Source organism: Martes martes (assembly GCF_963455335.1).
Source record: "Martes martes genome assembly, chromosome: X".
In the NCBI taxonomy this organism is placed as follows: Eukaryota; Metazoa; Chordata; class Mammalia; order Carnivora; family Mustelidae; genus Martes; species Martes martes.
Window position 1 is genome coordinate 25,617,633 of NC_137897.1, and position 24,689 is coordinate 25,642,321.

Genomic DNA, 24,689 nt, shown 5'->3' on the forward strand with positions numbered 1-24,689 from the left:
ACACACCTATTGGCATGGCTCTAAGTTGAATGAAAACTTAAGAGCACTAGAGGTCAACTAGGATCTCTGTAAACCATTAGTTCTTCCTCATTATTTGCATCTCTATGTCACAACACATACTTCGGCATCTGTAGAGTGATCTGCTCTTTAGAAAATTCATCTTTTCTAAAGTCTGTACTTAATTCCTTGCCCCCGATGTTATTGTGTATAGAGAAAGCATGGTCACTTGCAAATACTGATGTTCAGCTAGGGAAAGTGATGGATAGAAAACTGGAGAAAAGCCCATGAAATCTTAAGTCTATGATTATATGCTCCATTTCTAACTGGACTACCCATGTCGCCTTCCACCTTGCATTCCGTGGACAGTGGTGAATAGCCTTGTGTGATGATCCACACACCCAAGAAGGAACAGAGGGGTTGAAGAGGAACAAGCAGTAGACATGCCAGCCAAAGGCCACCATCCCCAGAGTGACGGAGCAGGCGACCAGCAGTGAACGCGAGAACCTTCTGTTTGTGTAGTTTCTTTGGAACCCTATTGTATAAATCTTCTTTGAATTTATATGTATGTGATAAGAGAAAACCTCAGCATATTGAGAAGGAAAATAGCATGTTGGGGGGTTATTACCTATTTAGTTTTTGGCTTTGTGAGATCTGTCATCACGTAAAGCTATCTTCGAAATCTTCCCATTACGTATGAGAAAAAGAAAGAGTAGGTGTTGGTACCAGAAGGTCAGAGATGGTTTTCAGAGCAGTAGGTGGTGGATCCCTGCCTAGTGAATCTGAATTACTCTTACACAGTGCGTGTTATAGATACGGGCATCCGAGGCTTGTACTGCCTCTCAACAGGGTTAAGGCAGATGGAAAATCTAAAGTAAAAGCTCTCTTCTGGTCACCATGTCTGCATACATATGAACCCTGTGGTCTTACTGTCCTGGAGCACACACCTGATTATATGGTTGCTGGCGGGGGGTTGCTGCATTTTGATACCACAGGAACACTAAGTTATAGTCCACTGGCTGAGTAGCTCAGGTGATCTAGGGACTCACCCATTATGTCACAGATGGCATAGATATATCCCTAAGTGAAAGCCATGTCCTCTGCTCTGTTTTGTTTTATTGGTGTGAGCTAGCACAGGCTTGTCTTTAGGCACTGGAGTGGAATGTACAACTTCTTGTCCTCACACGTAACAGAGAAGACAACTATGATTCATGTTGAACAGTAAAAGGTACACGCATACCTGTCTACCTCCAAGCTTGGGGCAACACTTCTAGGTTTCTCTATCTTAAGTGGAAATAAGGCTTCGCTTCAATTTCATAATTACCTACGTCTGGTCTGATTTAGAAGCAGCTGGTAGGTCAATATGGTGCTCTTTTTATGCATTTTAGTGAAAAAAAAAAGAATGCTAGATACACCACTGTTAAAGTTTTTCAGAATATTAGAATTCAAACGCGCGCGCGCGCGCGCACACACACACACACACACACACAAGTATACCATTACTTGAGACTCAGCTAAGATAACATTAGTCTCTACTTGACTCACTTTTTAATTTCATCTAAAGATGAATGAGAATAATCATTGACCTATATCTACAACATGGTTCTATTTTTTCCTAAATGAGTTCACTAGAGAATCTAATAGCATAAATCTATTCCCCATGAATTAAGTGCAAAAATCATGAATGCGCCTAACACTTTTAGATTGAACCAAATATTTTCATGAATAAAGATTCTCCTGGTCCACACAGGGAACTGTATCAGTGAACAGTGGGTTGGCAATGAGTAAATGCTGCTCAGCAGGTCAGACATGTACAGCTGGAGAAAGATCATGAAATTTTGCTAGTGTACTAGGGAAAATACAAATTTAGAAAGAAGATGTTCACATTGCCATTAAAAAAATTCTATACAGACTTAGGGAATCTAGTACAGTACAACATACACACAAGAAACATAAATATCTACTAAGAGAGTTTTGGTAGGCTCTGCCTTTGAAGATTTTTTTTTCTTCTTTCAGAAAACAAAACAAAACAAAACAAAACACCTCCTGTTGCCCTGAATGCTAATGATAGAAGACTGTTGCTATGGTGATGCTAATTTCAACACTGTTGCCTGTGGACTTCATATGAACTCGCTGTTTTAACTTCTGCAAATGTCATTTACAAAATGAAAACCCATTAATGATTAGCGAGGGCACAATGTTCCACTTTAATTAGAATAATAAGGAATGCCAATGCACAAAGTACAGGTTTGTGAATTGCTACTGAGCCTACACTGTCAAAATTAATTACTACCGATGAGGATTTGGTGCTGTTTTTTTTAAAGGAAGCTTTAGAATAGAACAGTTGTATTTTGACTTAAAAGGAATTTAAAACTCTCCCTTTTTAAATTTGAAGACAAGAAACAATCTCCCAATAGTACACCTAAAAACTGTGAAGAGCAAAACAAATTATAGCCAAGGGTCAGGTATTTCTAACGGAGTAAGAACTGAAGAGAAACCAACTAATTGTTAGTTTTTCAAAAAGGCAGGATGGGATGATGGGAGATAAGTTGTTTAAATATTTAAAAAATAAGTATCTGTGGAAAAAGGGCTGCATATGACAAATATCTTGTTACTGGATGTATTTTGATTTACGTGTTCACACCAGGAGATGTGGAGAACACTTAACAGAACTGGAAATGGACAAGAGGGAAAAAGAAGAAATTATATTCTCTCTGATGACAAAGGACTGACTTACCTTAAAACAAATTATTTCTCAGCTGAACAAATTTTGAGGGAACATCTAAAGATAGATTGGGGGGCAATGTATTACATATGTACATTTGTTTCCCTAAGGTTCACTTCGACGATTGCTTTAGACAATTTTATTTTCAATGCTGTAAATTCCCATTCGGGGTCATCCTCTAGTGGGAGAAATCATTTTATGCCACTGGTGTAACCAACCAAATATGGTGGGGGTGTTATTGGAGGCAAAGGAGCAAAACACGTCTTTCAAGTATTAGCAAATCTTCCTATAGAAGTTCCAAACCGGTGAACTTAGGCAAGATATGATAAAGGGGTATGACATCAATATTCTATGTAGTCTCTAGAGTGCTCCCTGAAAACCCCCATTATGTTCCCAGTCTTGAGTCAAGCAACAGTACAGGGTTTGTAGAGACCTATCAGATTACCTGTGTTATCGAGGAGAAAGCAGAATTTGTGGTTGTCTTACTTGTCTCCCTGCTATTTAGTCAAAAGTATTTCAGTTGGGAAGATAGCTGATGTGTGCCTTCAAATGGGTAAAGAAAGAAGTACTTTGCATCTAAGTATAAACTTGCGCTGCGCAACAAAAGGTAGGATACAATTATATAAATGTAATATTATGTGCCATTATGTAAGAGTAAATATAAATTATATACATGATTTCATTAGGTCAAATTTAAAAACTGGAAGAACCGTTACCAACATGTTCATAGCAGTTGCCTGAGTGGTTACGGTGGATTTTGAAATTTTTTTCTTTATCCTTTATTAAAAATGTTTTCCATAATGAACATTTATCACTTTTGTTATGAGAGGAAAAAACTTGTTGCCATTAAGTTTCAAAAATATTGCTCAGCCTTCTGGTTTCAACAGAGAGATGTAGAGAGCTGTAAAGAGGTAGCTCCCACACTCACAAGAAAAATCTAGACGGATACATTAATGACTTTTCATCAACCTATTGGAGAAATGAGATCATAGGATGACCAGCTGCCCCAAAATTGGAGAGCGGTGTCTTCAGCGAGACACAGGGCCTGAACGTTTTGGATACCTGGGGCAGAGGTCACCAGATGGTATATGAACTGGTAGGGAGAGGACACTCCTGGAGGCCATGTGAGGCCCTGAGTGTGAAGCTCCACGAGGGGCTGTAGTCATAGGAGAGTTCCCAACCTTTTATGGGCTTTTCCCTCCAGGAACTGCACTAGGATCTTACAGGGAGGAGGGGGAGAATGTGGACAAAACTCCTCCCCGTCCTTGGTGGTTCTGAGTAGAGAAGGGCCAGCCACTGTGAACCTCCAGAACTTTCTCCCATGAGGAAGAAAAGGCTTGATCTGCAGAGGAGAGGACATCGCTTGAGCGCACTGGCAGAAAAACCACCACAGTTGGGGGAAAGGGATACCACTCAGACGTAGACTCCCACACCCCCCTTCATCCACATTTAAAAAAACAGAAAAGAAAAAAAGCCTTAATCTGTAGGGAAAAGGGCTTCAAGGTCACCGAGTGAAAACACTGGTAGATACCCACTACAACTGGGGGGAAGGGCGTGGGAGGGGAGAAATGTCTACCTGCAGAGGAGGGCCAGAAGCAACTATGAAGTCCATGCCCCCAGGATCCAGGTCAACAGTGTGTTGATCAGAATCCTTCAGAATCCCTCCGTACACCCCATTATCACACTAACATGCCTCCAGTAATGAAACAAGGTTACCAGAGGAATCTGAAGGCTCTGGTGCCCATAGTAACAACACAGGTTAACAAAGATAACCACAGTAACAACTAACTTCAAACACAGTCCACCTCCCAACCAGATTAAGACAAATCACCAAACGAAAGGTCTCTTTACCCCTCAAATACAAGGCAGGCCTCATGGAAGAAAAGTCACAGTCTAAAGAGACAGAGCAATCATCACATCCATGATCGTTGGAACGATCAGAGATTTGGAATAACCACAATTAATATGTTAAAAGCTTTAATGAGAAACAAAGACAGTAGAAAGATCAGATAGGAAATTTCAGCAGAGAGCTGGAAACTAAGGATGACTCAAATGGAAATGCTAGTCCTAAAAACACAATAAGCAAAATGAACAATGCTTTAAATAGGCTCATCTGTAGATTTGACACAGACAAGGCAGGAATCAGGGTGTGTGAAGACAGGGCCACGGCAATGAGACAACAGAAAAGGAAACTGAAAGGGAAAAACGGTGAATACAATTCTGCAGTTTTTTCTTAAGTTTATTTTTTAAGAAATCCCTCCACCCAATGTGGGGCTCGAACCACGATCTTAAGAGCAAGAGTTGCCCACTCTCCTGACTGAGTCAGCCAGGTGACCCCCCCCAAATTCTACAGTTTTTAACACAAATGTAATAGTTTCTTAGCATTAGTGCGAGCTCAGAACAAGTTACTTGTCACATTAAGTAATTCTGGTGCAACTGTGCTGATCAAAAATCAAGAACTCTGGATGAATTAGTTTACTCACTGAAGCAAGTTCCAAATGGCAACCAAGTTATACTGGTATGAAGTACTTCGTGGGCCAGTGATAGTCCAGATGTATAATGATGTATTTTTAACATGTTTGTTTTAGATTAAGAGTTTTAGGATATATTTTTTTAAAAGTCTAGAATGCAAAGTAGCAACTGAGTTTTCTCCCACTGCCCAGGATTAGTAACAGTCAACATTTTGCCTTTCCCAACAGATTCTTTTTAAACAAAATAAAACAGTGAGGAGGAAATTAAGGTCTCCTTTGACTTCCCCACTCTGATACAACAACCAGTATGATAATTTGAATGTGTATCTGTCCGAATTTTAAATTTTTTCATTTAATTATTTTAAAAAATCAGTCTTAAAATTCACTTTTAATACTGCAACTGTACGTCAAAAAGCAAAGAGCTTTAAAAATTACCCTTCCACAACTTATTTATTTTTAATTAATTTATTTTGAAGGTTTTATTTATTTTATTTATTTATTTGAGAGAGAAAGAGTGAGAGTGAGAGAGACAGCTTGAGCAGGGCAAGGGGCAGAGGGAGAAGGAGAAGCAGACTCCTCTCTGAGCAGGGAGCCCAACATGGGGCTAGATCCCTAGGCCCCAGGATCATGACCAAGCTGAAGGCAGACGCTTAAGCCACTGAGCCACTCAGGAAGCCTCGCCCTTCCACAATTTAGCATTACAATCTCATTGATACCCATGGTTTCACTTCCCAGTTACACACAAATGCTATTGAAATTAATAACTCCTGTCCAGACCCATCTACCTCTCTACTGGACTCTACACACTTACCATCTGTCTACCTGGCAGTTTCTTGGATGTTACAAAGCATCTCAGACTCCAATGTCCACAATCATATTGGCACCCAAATGTGGTTTCTCTTCAGCCTTCCCTATCTCACTATAAAGAATTATCAACTGTCCATTGCCAAGCAACTGAGGCGTGATTCCTTGACATGTTTCTCTTTCTCTTTGCAACTCCTCTCCATGTCACCTATCCTTAAGCCCCAAGGATTTTTACCTCCTAAATCTCTCTGAATCTCTCTCCTTCTCAACATCTCCAATCTACCATCATCAAGGTCCCACTACCATCACCTCACCTGGATTTTATCAATAACCTTTCGTCATTTGCATACATGGGGTCCCCATGTAATTCATCTGCATCAGCCAGAGAGCTTTTCCAGTTTTCTGTCCGTCCCCTCCAACAACAGTCACAATGTCATTTTAATTCCTTGGATCAACCAGTTCCCTCCTTCTAAAGTGCCTGGACACATGATCTCACCCCTTTTCTGTGTTAATCCTCGTTCATACTTACTATCTCTCTGGCTCCACTTTAGGGAGAGCATGGATGCTGCTTACTAAATGTATCTCTATGCAGCCTAGCAATGTATCTGGCACCCATGCTATGGTGAATGGATACATATTGAATGACTCAATCAGTCAAGAGTGTATGGAGATTTTTCTTGGGCAAGGAGAATCCAACCATTTCTTAAGTACATTCGAATTATTATAGCATTTGTGTGAAATTTTGAAAGTACTAACAAATAACAGTTTCTGTTTTTACAAACATAACTGAGGTTAAGCAAAATATACCAAGTAAAAAATAACTTTGTTCTAAATTGGCTAATTATGGGTGAAAGTGGCCACTTTTGCTTTGACAATGATCAGAGACAGCCTTATAAACTATGCATCTTTAATGAATAATAATGAATTTTTATAGTTTTATGCTTTCATTTCAGCATTTCAGAACAGTTCATGAATATACCAATTAACCTCTACAGTAGTAGTGTACTCCGACATTACAGGCCAGCCCAAGGAAGCAAACCACACAACGGATTTTGAAAGCATAGGGAAAAGTCTTGGATGCCTAAGAAAAAGCTCTCTACTTCTTGCACCTAGTTTATGTATGATTTTATAGTTTTTTATAGAGTGACAATATAGAATTAAAATAAAAATAGGGATTATTCTAGCTCTTTTATTTATTTAAATCCTATACAAGTTAATTAAGTAATCCTTTATTTTGAGGGCAATTTTTTATTGTCATAAAATATATGTAACATGAAATTTACTATTTTAGCCATTTGTAAGTGTATAATTGAGTGGCATTAAGTACATTCACAATGTGGTACAACCATTACTACTTTTTTATCATCCCAAACAAAAACTCTGTATCCATTCAACTATAACTTCCCTTCCCTCTACACCTTATCTACTTTTTGTCTCAATGAATTTGACTCTTGTAGGTAACTCATGAGTAGAATCATATGGTATTTGTCCTTTTGTGGCTTATTTCACTTGTCATAATATTTTAAAGGTTCATTCATGTTATGAGATGTATCAGAATTACATTCTGTTTTAAGGTGAGTAATACTCCATCATATGTATGTAAACCATATTTTGTTACCTTATCATCTGTTCATGGACATTTGGGCCATTTCCACCTATTGGCTGTTGCAAATAATGCTACTACGAACATTAGTGACAACATTATCTGTTTCAGTTGTTGCTTCCAGTTCTTTTAGATAGCCACCTGGAAGTACAATTGCTGAATCAGATGATCATTCTATGTGTAACTTATTTGGGGAGCTACTGAACTGTTTTCCATAGTGGCTGCATCATTTTACGTTCCTATCAGCAATGTCCTGGGTTAAAATTTCTCCACGTCTTCAGCCATGCTTTTTCTTCTTCTTCTTCTTTTTTTTAATAGCCATTCTACTGGGTGTAATGTGGTATCTCATTGTGGGTTTTGTTTTTTGTTTTTGATGTGTGTTTCCCTAGTGACTAGATGCTGAACCTCTTTTCATGGGCTTCATTCGTGTCCCTGGTTATTTCCGTTCCACTCGAAGCATTACACATTTTGCATCACTGGTGTTACTTCTTCGCAAAAATATGCTGTCTTAACATCTACGCAGGCATAGTCAACAGCAACTGGCCAACTCCCTGGCCCATCTTTGTCCCCAGGTCCTAGGCATTCCATGCCTATGTCATTCGCTAGGAGAACAGGAAGTGCTCTGGGGGTTACGGGAGTTCTGGAAGAACCTCAGCTATGCCTGGATTGCTCATTACCTTATCTCTGGTGCCTAATACAATATCTGGCACAGTAGCACCCAGTAAATACAGCTTGGTTAATTAATTCAACAAATCTACTCATTAACACATTTGTCTTTGGCAGAGCAGAGAGAAGTTTAATATCACAAAGTCCTCGGGCTTCTTCTCTCATACCCACATGATGGCATTTCATTCAAGGACTCTAAGAACCATGTACCTGTGAAGGACTCCCCAGGTTAGGGTCCTCGGCCTGACCTCTTCCTTGAGCTTCAGATCTGTATTTCCAGCTGCATGCTGGGTCCCCAGTCAGGGCCTCAAACTTAATAGATCTAAACCCAAGCAGCTCTAGGATTGCCATGCAGAGGGGTGGCTCTCTGGTTGGCAAGCTCATTCTTTCGTTGAGATTCTATGTTTGTGTGGTGCTGCTGGGGGCAAGGAGTGGCCAGTGGGTACTACTGGAGACCAAAGCTCTCCTGGTCACCCACTGGTGCCATTCTTCACCTCTAAGACTGATCTCTTGTTTTCCCCCACCAACCCCACTCATCCTCAGGTATGTGTTCCCGCCAAAAGCTGAGGAGACCTCTGCATTGTTCACTTTCCCTTAGTCCTGAACACTAAGGTATCAGCAAGACTTGGTGATGGCTTCTAAAACACACCTCCCAACTCCTCCTCCTGATCTTCACTCCTACTGTTATTGAATCTAGTGCTTTCCCTACATCTAACTGGTCTGTCTGTTTCTACTCTAGCCCCTCCTGTTTTCTCACCTCCACCCTCCATGGCCCCCAAGGATAATCACACAGCAGTTAGCTACATCATGTCCATCTAGTCTGTTCTCAACCTGTACGATAACGAAGCACCAGCAGAAAACAAAACAATAGACCAAACACCTCCATCAGCCTTTTCCTGGGACACTGAGAAAAGTCAGTATTTATATTTCAAAGGTTTACCTTCTTGGGGTTGCAGGAAGCGTGTACTCAGGACTCAGCTTCAAGAGCCATCTTGCTTACACACCAGATACACGTTGCTACTGTGAACCAAGCTGCAAGTAAGTCTACATTCTACTGGGAGCACTAGAATAGACATACACACGAAACATATGGTTATGGCCTGACAAAATGGTTTTTTGTTGTTGTTGCTATTCATAGTTGTATGATTTGAACTCTCACAGAAGATGATCTGAGGAAGTCCCAGACAGGTAGCCATTTAAAGGACTGTCTTCTTTCTTTGAAAAGGATATGGGAAGCTTGGAAATTGGAAAAATAGACTCACTGGAGCACTCAAATCAAGTATCAAGAACTGCCCAACTTAGAGTTTATCTGAAGTTAGTTTTCAAATTTGAAAACACTGGATTCAATTATATCTTTATAGTGTCTATTATATACTAAGAGTGGCTTACATATCTTCTGATTGTCTTAGAAGCAGAAGCGATGCTACTGTCCTCAGGGTCACCCCTTATATTCCTAGAGTAATGAAGATCATTGAGTAACACAATTATGTCAGGGCACCCTAACATAGTAAGTTCCCCCTTAACCACAGGGCATACATTCCAAACCCTCATATACTATGTTTTTTTCCTATACATACATACCTATGCTAAAGTTTCACTTATAAATTAGACACAGTAAGATATTAATGACAGTAACTAATAATAAAATACAACAATTATAACAATAAACTATAATACACATTATGTGAACGTCCTCTCTCTAAATATCCTGTTGTACTGCACTCCCTTCTTCTTGTGATGTGAAATGATAAGGTGCCTAACGTGATGCGCTGAAGTGAGGAGAACCACGTAGATGCTGTGATATAGTGTGAGGCTACTCCGCTACTCCTGACCTTCTAACAGTACATCAGAAGGAACACCACCTGCTTCCAGCCCGCGGATGGCTGCAGGGAACCAAAACTGTGCAATGCGAAACCAGGGAGGGAGGTGGGGATCTACTGGACATAGTATTTTATCAAACCTACAGAATTTGCAGCTTTAGATACTTATGCCTAAATTTAATCTCCTAGGAGTTTTTTTTTAAATTTCACCTCTGCCTTAATTCAGTGTTTTATATCCCAAATGAAATTTCCCAGATTTCCTTAGGTGTGTTATTAATCCATACAACAACCACCATCTGTTTACTGGAGCTGCCACTGTTAACGATCTTTGTCATTATTTTACCATGTCTCTATTTGTAGTTTGCAATCCTAAATTGACAAAGTACTCTGAATAAATTCTGAAGCCCATAGAATCAAGCCTGAAACTCTGAATAAAGTTACCAGCTTGGAGAAGAATATCCAACAACCCGAAGTACTCTTTTCTTCACTCTCTGTTTCTAAAACGTGGTGAGAAAGGTGTTTGTTCACTACAGAACTAGAGGTTATTTGGATAAAAATATAGCTGGTCTGGGATTCATGCTTCCCCAAGCAATACTGATTTGCTGGGAGATTTTTTTTTTCTCCTGTTCCTACTCAGTGTTTTTAATTTAAAATATTTTATGTTTATGTTGTTTTTTTTCCCCAATGTTTTAATGACTTAATCCTATATTTTTTCAGGCCACAGCTACCAGTATAAAGGTATGGCCCAGACTGTCAAATATTATTCAGCATTCCTCTCTGCTCATCCCATATCCTTCAGAGGTGGCTATTTTTATACATTCTATTAGACAGAGGGATTTTTAGGTTTTAATTTTAAAGAAATGTTCTACATCTGAGCCCTCTGATATACTATGAGTTATAGTTACAGCTACAGTCAGATAACTTCTCATGAAAAATGACTTTGTAGTTTGAACATGTTTTCTCCATACCTTCCATATTAATTTTTTTCCAGTTCACAAGTCAAAACAAGATTACCATGCTTTGAATCCACCAACCACTAGAGAAAGATCAGACTTTCACCCCAACATTGAGCTGCTTCCTTTCAGCTTATACGTCTTCTTCTCAAGCAATACATTCAAGGACTTGGAATATAATTGGCAATTTTGCTGATGATGAACGAAACTGAATAGAGTAAGGATGACTTTTGCTCCTCTGCGGTGCTTACAGTAAAAAGAAACAGCTTGGCAGCTGAGTGTACAAAATACGAAGTTAGATAAACAACTCTTAGCTCCTTAATAATAAAGTCTATTTAAAAACACACAACAGGATGACTTTTCCCCTTACCAAAAACAAAACCGTATTTGAAAGAAAACCTGGCTCTCTTTTCACCAACATTCAACGCTTATGCAATTAATCTAATTTGAATGCACTTGTTAATGACATTCAGCAGGGAATGGCAAGAACTGGCTTGTGTGGAACTAAATGTCACCTGGAGGTCTTTCCTTTCCCACAGGATGCCACTATGGCTCTGCCTCAACGTCCCTCTTAGACTCCATGCACGTACCTCAGCCCAACTTCTTTCAAATTCTTTTAATATTAAGACATAGGCTTATGTGCCCTCACGGAACAACCTCGGCTTCTGAAGGCAGCCTGTGCATTTTGATAGGAATAGGATTTGAAGGCATTTTCCTAAGATATCCTCCTAACAGTTTTGGCAAGAGGAGCTACTAAAGGAATACATTCACTTAAAAATACTTTCTCTAAAACAGCAACTTTCAAAAATTTATGGTTTAGAGCAGAGTTCAATGAGGCAACCAGCTCCGTCAAGAATTTCTCTCTGCTTTCCACCCACAAAAATACAGAAAATGAATGAGCTAATGGCTAAAACTGCCTTCAAAATATAACTTAATCAACTAATGCCAGTGAGATTACCTAGAATACAAGCATTGTATAGAATGCCTTTAATCTGCTATTGTATCTTCCTTTATGAGAATATTTATTGGGTCATGGCTCAGTTCCCCCAAATGTGCTTATTAATCCTCAAAATCAAAACAAACTATCCAGCATTTATTCTCATTTTTTCTGTGTGAGATAATAGATTGCTACAGGTGACACAAAGATACATAAGGCACAAGCATTGTCAAGGAGTTTAAAGCTTAACTGGGGAGGGGAGGGATCTGAAAATTACCAAAAAATATTTCAAGAGGGGCGCCTGGGTGGCTCAGTGGGTTAAAGCCTCTGCCTTCGGCTCAGGTCATGATCCCGGGGTCCTGGGATCAAGCCCCGCATCTGGCTCTCTGCTCGGCGGGGAGCCTGTATCCCTTCCTCTCTCCGCCTGCCTCTCTGCCTAATTGTGATCTCTGTCAAATAAATAAATAAAATCTTTTAAAAATAAATAAATAAAAATAAAAAACATTTCAAGAGTTAAACCGTAAAGATGACTTGAGGACTATCTTTAAGATCTACTCTAAGGTAACTTCAAAAAAATTGAATGTCATTTATATAATTTTCTTTTTAAAAAATTTTTAAAGGAGTTTATGTATTTATTTGAGAGAGAGAAAGCGAGCACGTGAAAGCGGGGAGAGGAGCAGCGGGAGATGGACAAGTAGACACACATAAGTAGACAGTAGGAACCTGGTGTGGGGCTTGATCTCAAGACCGTGAGATCATGACCTGAGCTGAAATCAAGAGTCGGACACTCAGGGGCACCTGGGTGGCTCAGTGGGTTAAACCTCTGCCTTTGGCTCAGGTCACAATCTCCAGGTCCTGAGATGGAGCCCGGCATTGGGCTCTCTGCTCCGCGGGGAGCCTGCTTCCCCCCACCCCCGGCCTGCCTCTCTGCCTATTTGTGATCTCTGTCTGTCAAATAAATAAATAAAATCTTAAAAAAAAAAAGAAGAGGGGCGCCTGGGTGGCTCAGTGGGTTAAAGCCTCTGCCTTCGGCTCAGGTCATGATCCCAGGGTCCTGGGATCGAGCCCCACATCGGGCTCTCTGCTTGGCGGGGAGCCTGCTTCCCCCTCTCTGTCTGCCTGTCTCTCTGCCTATTTGTGATGTCTGTTAAATAAATAAATAAATAAATAAATAAATAAAATCTTAAAAAAAAAGAGTCGGACACTCAACAGACTGAGCCACTCAGGTGCCCCTACATAATTTTCAATATAGAATTTTATAAATATTTTTAACACCTTAAAAATGAATCACAGCTACAAAAATAACAGTTATTTCCCTCACTAGTCTTGGTCCTGGCCTTTTCTTAGACACGTAACTTCTGAGAACTGGGGATAACATAGTAAGGGGAAATATTTGGGTCTACTCATCTTATTTTTCTTTCCTTTCTCTCCCTGCAAAGGCAATTTTTAAGTTAAAATAAATATATATTGTGTAGGTATAAAGCACTGAATTTCCTATTGGACTCACATAAATCATAGATTCTTATCTAGTACTGATCTTCACTAATGAGTTGAAGGATCATAAGGGAAACACCAGGCATAGATAAAACATTCTTTCCCTGGAGGAACCTGAAATCATCAGACACATGTTTCCAAAATAGCCCTGGTCTTTCACATTCTGCTTTCGTGTTAAGAGAGAAGTCTTCAAAAAATTTATGCAGAAACGGTGACAATGAGATGAAGCCAGTTCAGTCTCCAAAGGCTTCCATTTGATAGTTTGTTAATGGCAAAAATAGGAAAACGCTTATGTGACTATGCCTCATTTTCCATTGAGTCATCACTCATGAATCCTATATTCCAGATTTATGTACGATAATGTAAAATAGCCAGACCAGGTACATCCTGCTAAAAACATTGTATAGTATGACTTTCATGTATCCTGCTAGTTCAAATGCCAGTAATGAGATTAACCAGGGGGGCTGGAAGGTCATTTGCATCTGTTGAGTTGACAGTTATGCCCCTCACAACCTCCTTTCCTTCCCTCCCCTCCTCTGCCCCTTGCCCCTCCTCCTTTCTTCTCTTGCTCTCACTCTTTTTTCCTTCTATCTATAAGGATATTTACATTTCGAACATTTGCTTATACCTATGATGCTTGGCCCCTCCTGCTCCATCTAGAGTTTGTTCTTTTTTGGTAGGATTTTTTTGTGGGGCGGAGAAATTTCCTGTAGAACTGATAGAAGTAAGTGAGGAAGCAGCATTAACCTGGCCTTGTATCTGATAAAGCACTTCTGTTTCTGGATTGGTACAGGGTGACTGTATATTCAGACAGGTTTTTCTTAATCTATAGGAAATTGAAGTTCTTCTTTATCTTTGAAAATGTACTAATTGCCCCCACGGGTTAGGTGATTTTAAGTCATTATAGGAGAAAGTGTACGGGATCCTTCTTTCCCACCATGTAGTTATGATAATAAAACCCCCAGAGATACCACTCCACAATAAGGTGAGATCTTCTGCATGCAGTACATGGGCTGACCCAATGCTCAATGCCTGGGGAAGCCATAACTTATGGCCAGAGGCCATATGTGTTTGCTTTGTAAGGTAAGAACATAGGCCTGGGATTTATGGGAAAGATGAGATTTCCTTTGTTTCTGGAAGGAGGGGATGGTGTCAGATTCAAGGATGTGCTCTAGTGTTGAAAAGGCTCCTGAAGAGCTGTTCTAGTCCACCTGAATTGACCATGTGCTAACCCTGAAAAGTATTAGAATTGGAAGTATGAGGAGAAACACATTCCATGACATCTATCAGGTTACTGTTTTGGCCATACCCTCATCTTAGTGAAACCCTGATGGAGGTGGCATGATGTGATTCAGAAATTCTTGGCTTGCTCACCTTCCATGGATGTAGGATCAAGGTGGAGTACATATTGGCTTCGTTTTATTTCATGTTGCCCTTTATTGCCAAAAGTAGCAAAGAGAAAATAAGGTCTCTGCAAGAGCGTAGTGGAAGAAACTGATTGGGCAGGCAAGCCAAGAAAAAAACGACCAGCCATGCAGCGAAGACCTATAGAGGGGTTCAGCGATGCCCAAGATGGCAGCCACACAGTGCGGGACTGGCCATGCTGGGTTACACTAGGAAGCTGAAACAGCTGGCAACAACAAGTGAGATGTTTATGTTTATTATTATTTTTTAAAATCTCAATTGTCTGCCCCGTTATTCAATGTTTTTTCTCCTAACCCTCAACAGCCCTACCATTAAATATGTCTCCACTTGCATCCTTGTGTCCCCCCTGCTAAGCTGGTCTCTGCCCTCAGGGGCCAGCAACCACCTCCTTTCCAAGTCTGCTGTACCCAGGCACGGAATTTCATGCAACTCTGATCCTCTGGAGCACTAGTGTGGGCAGCGAGGCTAGGGACTGTGGGAGTCCTAGACTAGAGGTAAGCTGGGAGAAAGCCAGCTGATGTCATAAGTTTGGTGGGAAAGGTGCAAAGCCGTGTTGTTATTAGTGTAACTTAAGCCGCCAACCTCTCTGAGTCTCAGCTATGTCCTCTTTACTGGATAATAATTGACAGTGTCATCTTCATAAATGGGGAAGATACAGTTAGTCTATCACTTAACACTTAGTAGGCACACATTAAACTTCGCTGTTTTAAAAAAAGACATATTTACTTTAGAGGGGGAGAGAGAGAGTGCATGTGAGCAGGTGGAGGAGGCAGAGGGAAAGGGGAGAGGAAATTTTAAATAGACTCTACACTGATCATGGAGCCCGATGAGAGGCTCAATCCCAAGACCATGAGATCATGACCTGAGCCGAAATCAAGAGTCAGACGGATGCTCAACCGACTGAGCCACTTTGGCGTCCCTACACTTCGCTTTTCATCCTGTCTAGATTATATGGACTATAACTTCATAGAAAGCTCAAGTCCAAGGGAAAGTGACCAAACCTAAAGGAAAGAACAACAAAAAATTCCTTCTAAAACAGCAGAGAAGGAAGTTAAAAATTACTCTTCGTGCTGACTATCTGACATGCAGTAGCTTTGGGGACCAAGATGGATGTGCATCAACTGAGAAAGAAAAACAGAAAAAGCAAATGAAAATTTCAGAAAGAGCAGGAAAGCTTCTCCATGTCATCCACCTGGGAGTTAATGATAACACAAAAGCCGTGATCATTAGCTGAATGCTGACAGTGGGCTAAACCCCATATACGACCTGTTCTTAGGAGCTCTCCAGACTGCTGAAAGTGAGAACTTTTTTCTTCCTTGTACAGGGGTTTAAAAAATTTGCAATGTGACAGCACTGATTTTTACAATGCACTCTATTTTTTTTAAAGAAGAAATTGCACGTGTGTGTGCACACAGACATTCTCCTAGAAAGAATTCCTTCTCCCTGCCCACTGTTCTACTCCCAAGCTCCACCCCCTCTCCTGACTCCCCCACCTCACCCCCTAATCCCTTGAAGAAATGGAAGAGTGAATGGGATTTGGAGTTTTCCCGCTGAGAAAGGGACATTTTCTGCAACCAGGCCAGTGTTCAAAGGGCTAATGCTCTAAGGAAATTATCCAAAAGGGAGAAGCAGTTCAAGGTTATTAAGTTATTTTCAAATGTTGTCTTGGCTGCAGTTGACCTTTGTGAAGGCAACAGGATGCTGCTTCCCAGGGGGACAGGATAAGGAGCAATTAGAGAAGCCTAGGAGAGGCTCAGGAATGTTTGGGAATTCACACATACCCCAAATTATGTGGGAACTCCAAAAATGAAAATAAACTGATTTGATCAAGGACATATTTGTGTCCTAGAAAATATTCTAAACATGTAGCTAATACTGGATCTATCTGTGGAAATGTTTTCCTACACATCCAACACTCAGTATTTAGTAGATGTCAATTAGATTTCGACTCACTTTCAGAGAAGAGAAGGAAAGCTAATGAATAATCCTTATGCGCCAGAAATTAGAATAGGTGTGGGGTTAAGCAAATTGCTTAAATAACAGGTCAGAGTATGATAAAGGTGGGCTTCCAACACGGATTTATCTGAAGTGAGAGCCTGTGTTTTTCCCCACAAGATTATGGAAGAAAGTATATGTTTAAGAATGTTAGAAAAAGAAAAGGAAGGAAGAGTTGGAATGATTTATACTTTTCTTCTTTTGGGGCAACGGACCTAAATACATTTTTATGCACACTCTCCACATTCCCGAAAGTGCCACGAATGAGGCAGGGGACACTTACGCTGTTTCGGTATAATACAATAGAGCTTCTGGCCTGTATTCAACATTCTATTTCAGTTGCCATATATATATGTCTTTGTATCTGTGCTGCCAACTTTAAGCATTACCCACAGTATACAGAATGTTACAGAACTCTTCTTTAAAAAAAAAAAAAGATTTTATTTATTTGAGAGAGAAAGAGAGAGAGCAAGAGGGGGAGAGGGCCAGAGGGAGAAGCAGACTCCCCACCAAACAGGGAGCCCGATGTGGGACTCAGTCCCAGGACTCTGGGATCATGACCTGAGCCAAAGGCAGTCACTTAACCAACTGAGCCACCCAGGCACCCTACAAAAATCTCGTTTAAAATAAAAACTTACCAATGTTATTCTCTTAAGATTCAAGACCCACTAGATCCCAGCCTGAAAAGTAGGTCCTGTACACAAATTAACACAGCAGTTGATTAATTTAAAGCTCTACTGACCTACTAGAAAACCAAGAATAGGAAAAACAAAAAACAAAAACCAAAAACCCAGTTCTATCGAAACAAAGAAAGCCAGAACTCAGAGGGATCTTAGGCATTAGCTAGTTCTGCTTCCTTATTGTTGTTGGGGAAGTTCAGTCTCAGGTGGACTCAGTTATAACCCACATCATATTGTTGGATAAACAGAACAGAATCGAGATCTGAGGATTTGGTATATACCATTCAGACTCGCATGCTAAGGATTTTCTCCCAGGTACCAGCTATAGGAGACATGATTAACTCCGTAAAAGACTCAGCATGCTTCCTATGATTAAAGTTGATGTCTAGAGGATACAGGAGACCCATTCAGGTGGGACATCTATATTGATACAAAGATGCTAGAAGATTTTCTGAAGATAAAGTAGTCAGCAAAGCATAAGGCATGCGGAATTACTGGTGTAGTTTCCTTCCTCCTTTCAGGTAACCACTGAGTATGGTCTCTATTGGAGAGGCTCCGTCCGAGAAAAGAATCAAAGCACCTGTTCTCATGGAGTCTCTTATTTCAGTCAATGTTATACGTTACTGCTTATGAAACTTCCAGGAAAGAGGGCTGTGAGATTTTTTTTATGAACCTTTGAGATGTGGAAGATACCAACATTTTCATCTACCCACAAGGTCTACAAAACCAAAGGCGGGACTCAGCACTTCACAGTCCAGTGGAGTCCATTCAATCTCTTCTAGTTAAAATCTTAAACTGAATTGTTTTCATGATTATATCATCAATTATTCATTACTGACTATTCCTTCATTGTGGTTCCAGAGCTTAATGAGACTGGGCTAATGTGACATTTGGAACCATCAAACTGTGGAGGAGAAAGCCCAGCAGAGAAGACTGACCTCTGGGTTATCTTTGTGTACTAAAGCCTTTTGAAAAGTCAGAGCACCAGGCTTTTGGCAGCCATTTCACAAATTTAATTACCCACAGATATTCACCAGCATCCTCAAAGATTGACAGCTGAAATTAGAAAGCTGATTCTGTTATATCCACTCCCTATTATCAATGGTACTAAACAGTAAAGTGAAAAAAGGGTTTAATATTGTTTTTCCTTTATCCTGAAAAGATTGATGGCTCAGTAAGAATTCTCAAGGGTGATCTGAAGATCCATTTTCATTCCTCTGGAAAATTGTTAAGTACAATTTTTATTTCCAAGTCAACATTCATAAAATCAGAGAATGTCAGGGCTGGAAGTGACATGCGGTATCATGTGATTCAGCCTCCTTAGATGACGGATGGAGAAACTGAGGCCCAGAGACTATAAGTGATTCACCTGTGGTCTAATAGCTAGTTGAGGAGCACCTGGCTGGCTGATCTCAGGGCTCTTGAGTTCGAGCCCACATTAGGTGTAGACATTACTAAATAAATAAAACTTAAAAAAAATTGCTGGTTGATAGCAAGGCTGAAGTTAGATTTCAAACCTTCTTTTTTTTTTTAAAGATTTTATTTATTTATTTATTTATTTGTCAGAGAGAGAGAGAGAGAGAGCGAGTGAGCGAGCGAGCGGACAAGCAGGTAGAGCCAGAGAGAGAAGCAGGCTCCATGCGGAGCAAGGAACCCGACGCGGGACTCGATCCCAGGACCCTGGGATCATGACCTGAGATAAAGGTAGCAGCTTAACTGACTGAGCCACCCAGGCATCCCAGCTTCAAGTCTTCTGATGCCTGCTCTATCTACTCCTTTTGTAGAGCATATAACTCTACCAATCTTAACCAGTGCTTAAATGGAATGCCAGAAGACCATCATCATTCCTAGAAGAGTGAGGTGTCAGGAATGAGACCTAGGGGAATGTTTTCTAAGTTAGGTATCATAATCCAGTGTTCTTTATTACAAGAGCCCATCTCAGTCTCAGAAAATGTATCCACTGCAAAGCAGCCAGCACAGATACTTAGCATAGTGGTCGCTATTAAACCTGAGACATTGCTAACTGCTCCTTCCTCTCCATAAACACAGGTACTGAAATAGTGAGCAATAATTCAAAGGAACAAATAAACACCCCCAAACTTGAATCAGAGCAACTCCTGGCACAAATAATAGGGAGCTAGAGCAAGAACAAGGGCAAGATATGCTTTAAATGGTGGGTGGGGGGTGGATTTGGAATCTGAAAAACTGCCCAGAAAATAGTGATTAAGGCACTATGGTACAGAGGAAGGTGGTGTCAAAACTTAGATGCTACTGGAGGTAGGGAGCATGGGTGCTTACAGTTAGATCAAGGTTCACCAGTTTAATCGAGAATAGAGCAACAGGATACAAGAAGACACAAACACCAAAAGGCACATCTAGGCAGATGGCCACAGTTCCTTGCAAAATGTCAAATACTGGTACCAGGAGAGCCATTGGAATGGTAGCCATAGAAGACAGTAGAGTCAGGACGTCAATGGGTCATTTTGGCAAAAGACACCATAACAGTAATAAGAAATGTTGCCTGGAGCGACTGCTGGCTTCAGTCAAGGAGGTTTTACATTGCATTTGACTAAGCAGGAATCACCAGGGAGTTGTGAGCAGCTCACACACAGTAGGTGGCTGCGGAAACACGCCTGTGATTGAGGGCAGAGAGAAGGGCAGATCAAGGTCATTCGAGCAATATAGACAACGTCCCAAATGACCTGCAGGAAAAGAGAGACGCTCCCATGGACCTGAGCTGCTTCCTGAGCATGGCATGTAAAAAGAGGTGAACAGTTAGCACGTTCCCCAGAAATCCATCTTTTTGTGCTCTCCTGCGAAGTGCTTCAGAGATACCGAGACAGGGAACCTGCTGGAATCGCTTCCTGGTGGTCGAGTCAGCAGGCTGATTACTGGGTTTCCGTAGTGAACACCTCCTGGTTTTTTAGCCACAGCGGGGTCTTTGAAAGAGGAAAGGACCAGCTTGTGTGAAACCCAAAGCCTTCCTAGGGACCAGCTGGCAGAAACAGAAGGTCAAACCCTTCAGCCGGTATTAGAGAAAAGTAGTAGGGGACCTACCTTCCAGCCAGAACTAACATAAGTAGAACCAGCTATGACCTCAATTGGTTTCTCCATCTTTCACCAATGGAAGATGGCAAGGAGTGTTTCCTTTCTTCATGAGTGAGCTGAGACTACAGACAATGCTAACAAATTTAATAACCAATATTTGGGCCATCCCAGTTACGACCTCCCAAGGAATATGTAACAGAACTGGAAGAGATCCAGGGAAAAGCAGCTAAGATGATCAAGGGGAAAACTTCTCTTTTATTCAAGGATAGACTAAGAACCTAAAAAGGATTAGAACTTCTCAGACTGGGAAGATGAAAGTGAAGAGGTGTTGTAAGGGATTGTGAGATCCAAGTCGACTTGGGATAAATACCGTTGTAGTCACTGAATTCCACAGTACTTACTGGGGGCCACCCCTTGAGGTTCCAAAACATACAGTGAAGAGAAGCTGCAGTATACCTTTGTTTCATGGAACTCATTCTTCCAAGGACAATGTTGAAGAGGAGAATGGACAAAGACACCGCTAGACAAACTCCTCGTCAACTGATTTATGATGGATTATTAAGATATGGTCAGGATGTATCCTAATTTTTTTAAATGAAAATTACTAGGTTAACTGATGAATAGCTGCTGGTATCTGTATCTGGGACAGGGTTCTGGGCTAGTTGCCCTGCTGGTCTAACCCAGTGTGCTATTTCTTACGCTCTTATTATGTCATCTACGCAGGAACATGCTGCACGCAAGGTTGGGATTCCTAAATTCTTTTGACAGTCCAGAACACAGAAGAATAATTTTCTAACTCATTAAGAAAGCAAGAGAGTCCCAGCTCTTGGCTTCGTTCGGTTTGCCCATATGGGAGTATGCAACATAAAAAGGTGAAAGAAATCCTAACAGAATGCAGCAGCTGGTTAAAGGCTACTATATTGAAATTTTCATGAGTTTGACAGTAGGCCAAAAAACTACAAAATGGCAGAGAGTGGAAAAGGCAGTTGTAACAGGTTGAACATTGTTGGTGATTATTTTTTCAGGGGCAATGAAAGTTGTAATCAAATAACCTGAAAGAGATGCTGGCAGGAATAAGAGAGCCCCAAGGGAGAGAGAATATGAAAACTGTAACAATGATGAATGCTATGGACTAATAAACTAGACAAACATGTAGTTTGAAGTATCAAAATCAAGATTCTTAGCATCATATGAAAAGCTGGTGTCAGGATGCAGGCATAAACACCGTCTGATTTATAAGCTAGAGCAGAAGATGCCGGTAATGACTTATAACCTCAGGCACGAGTGCACAACTCAACAGCTAACTGGAACGGGGTTACTGGTGTGGAAACCTCTGCTTATTTAGGTGATCAGTTTATCCCAGCATTGAAAAGGAAAAATTATTAAGTATTAAAAAAAGAGATTCCAGGTGTGAGGGGGTACCTGGGTGGCACAGGAGGTTAAGAGTCCGACTCCTGGTTTCAGCTCAGGTCTGAACACAGGGTTGTGTGACTGAGCCTGGAGTCGGGCTCTACGATCAGTGTGGAGTCAACTTGGGTTTCTCTCTCCCTCTCCCGCTGCCCCTTCCTGCCCATGCACAGACGCATGCTCTTTCTCTCTAAAATAAATGAAAAAATCTTAAAAAAAAATCAAGAGAAGACATCTGGCTTTGTGCCTGGAAATGTGTGCTTAAAACTCATGAATGCAAGTTGAGACAAGGTAACAAAGAGGAAGGACAAGGTAGGGACTGGTTGAAGTAATGTCATTATTAACTTATTAGTATTGTTATTTGTGGAAAGATAAGACATCTTGAATTACAAATGGTGTTAGCCAGTGCATGAAGTCCACTGAACTTTGTACATCAAAGTAGTTGGCTATGAAAAGAATCTTTCAGACAATAGTAATGTGTAATAATAAATCACAGATGACACTAGTCATCTATTTGTTGATGATGTATATTTTCTGAATATGCATTCTCCCTACACTAGTTTAACATTTTAGAGGTATATTTGAGAAATTATAGAATCTCTAATTTCAAATAGATTTTAATTTTTAGAGATAAGGGACCTCCAGAAAGCTTCAGAATTATTTCTCAGCAGTTATGTAATTCCTCGTTCCTAGAAAGTGATCCTTTCAGAGGGTTTAAGGTCTCCAGATTCCCCTTTCTACTGATTTTTTTTTTGTCTATTGCTCTGTGTCTCTTACCAGTAAATCAGGCAGAATGATAGTCCTAAATTAAACATCAAGATTTGAGCTTTTTACGTGGTTACCTGGAGAAACGGGAGCAGGCTGAGGGAGCATACCTGCAGCTAATTAAACAGTGGAAAAATAGAATTTGTATGCTTTTTTAAAATAAGAATTTATATTATGTTAATGATTGCAATAAAGAATTTTTAAAAATAAAGAGAAACTTCTGGAAGAAAAGCTGAGATTTTAAGTTTCTGGATTGGGGCAAGACCAATCAATGAGTCCTACTCAAAGCCCTTAGAGATCACCAAATCCAACTTCTTATTTTATGAATGAGACACTAAAGTCCGCAAAGGCTAAGTGACTTGCCCAAGGCCACATCACCAACTCATGACAGAGCCAGGACCAGAACTTCAGTTTTCTTGTTTCCTGTTCTGCACCTTTATTGATATTGCCACCATGATCTTCGAGTCAGCAAAGGAGCACTGGACAAAGAGAGGGTAGCTGCTCTCTGATTCCACCAAGGAACATCAAGAGACTAGTTCTGGGGGCAGTGTGGGGGTAATTACAGGTTTTCTTTAATGTGTCTCCTTTTTAATTTTGGACTGAATTCATGTTCATGGCCACAGAGCAATGATCTGGGGTCTTTTGTAGTGGGTGTAACATCAGGGAGAAGATGAATATTTAGGGAAAGAACATTGGCAGGAGTGGGGGCAGGGGGAAAACTAGGAATCTCTGTGAAATACTTCATAAACCCCAAACAGGAATAATCTGGAGAATAACGGCTTGAAGAAGCTTTGGGTTTTCAGGTGGTCCTCTAACCTTGGCTACACGAGAAGAATCTTTGCTTAGTAAAGACCATCTCTTCATCTATCAGAATCGACCCGGATAAAGTGACAGCTTTATAAACAGGCTGAAGAAGTAGTAGTTCCCAAACACCTTAGCGATGAAAATTTGTGAAAATCAAGACACTGGAGATGACTGGGAGGAGCTTGAATTAAGTGTTTTGCAAACTATACGGTGGATGTAAAGCCATACAGGGTGTGTCTAAATCAATTTACTGTTTAATAACCCAGGTGATTTAAAATAGGTATTAAAATATGTACAGTGACTGAATAACTACACAGAATAAAAAAACTACAATACAATTTAAAAAGAAGAACAATAAAAAGCAGGATCGAAGCGGATTGGAGGAGAATGTTTAAAGGTAATTTTACTGGTAATTTTAGCATGAGTTGACTAGCCACGCTTCCTCAGGGAATAAAGAACTAGGTATTGTAGGCCAGGTTAACGTCACATTTCAGAAATACATTCATTTGTGAATATGCAGATTAGCCACAATAAATGATCCTTTAGGAATGTGATACCTTGTTAGGAAAAATTTAATAAGACAAAGCCTTCCTAAAGGATGTGTTTCTCCTTGAAGAGCCCAAAGCGTTCCCTCTCCCCCATTCTTCTGGGTTAACACAATTGAGGCATGCAATCTAATTTCTGCAGAACTGTGATAATGATGATCTAGGATTGCCAATATTGCTTTAGACCTGAATTATGAAGAATTGATGGGCAGCGGAAGAACAGAAAGTGACCCGATAAAACATGGGAGGCTGGAACAATGGGAACATGTGGAGTATTTTTAGTCAGACTCATGGCAGAAGCAGGTTCAAAGACTTTAGTTGGTACTGAAGATTATTTCATGAAGCCGACGAAATTAAATTGTTGAGATGGCGGATTCAAAGTGAAATTGAAGTTGAACTCTATTGCACAATCAATGGGAAACTGTTCAGGTCTCATCATGACTCCATATCCTCCCTCCTCTCCTTTCCACATCGACGCAATGTATCATAATTTGTATTTCACACAGCAGCCTGCAGATGGTGCTTCTAAGCACCTGTATTCCTGTGACTG

General features: G+C 40.5%; 1 protein-coding gene across 2 annotated transcripts in view; it reads right to left on the reverse strand.

Annotated features, from left to right (window-relative positions):
• DMD (dystrophin) overlaps positions 1 to 24,689 on the reverse strand; it is a 2,068,501-nt gene that overhangs the window by 175,801 nt on the left and 1,868,011 nt on the right. The gene's annotated exons all lie outside the window — the stretch shown is intronic.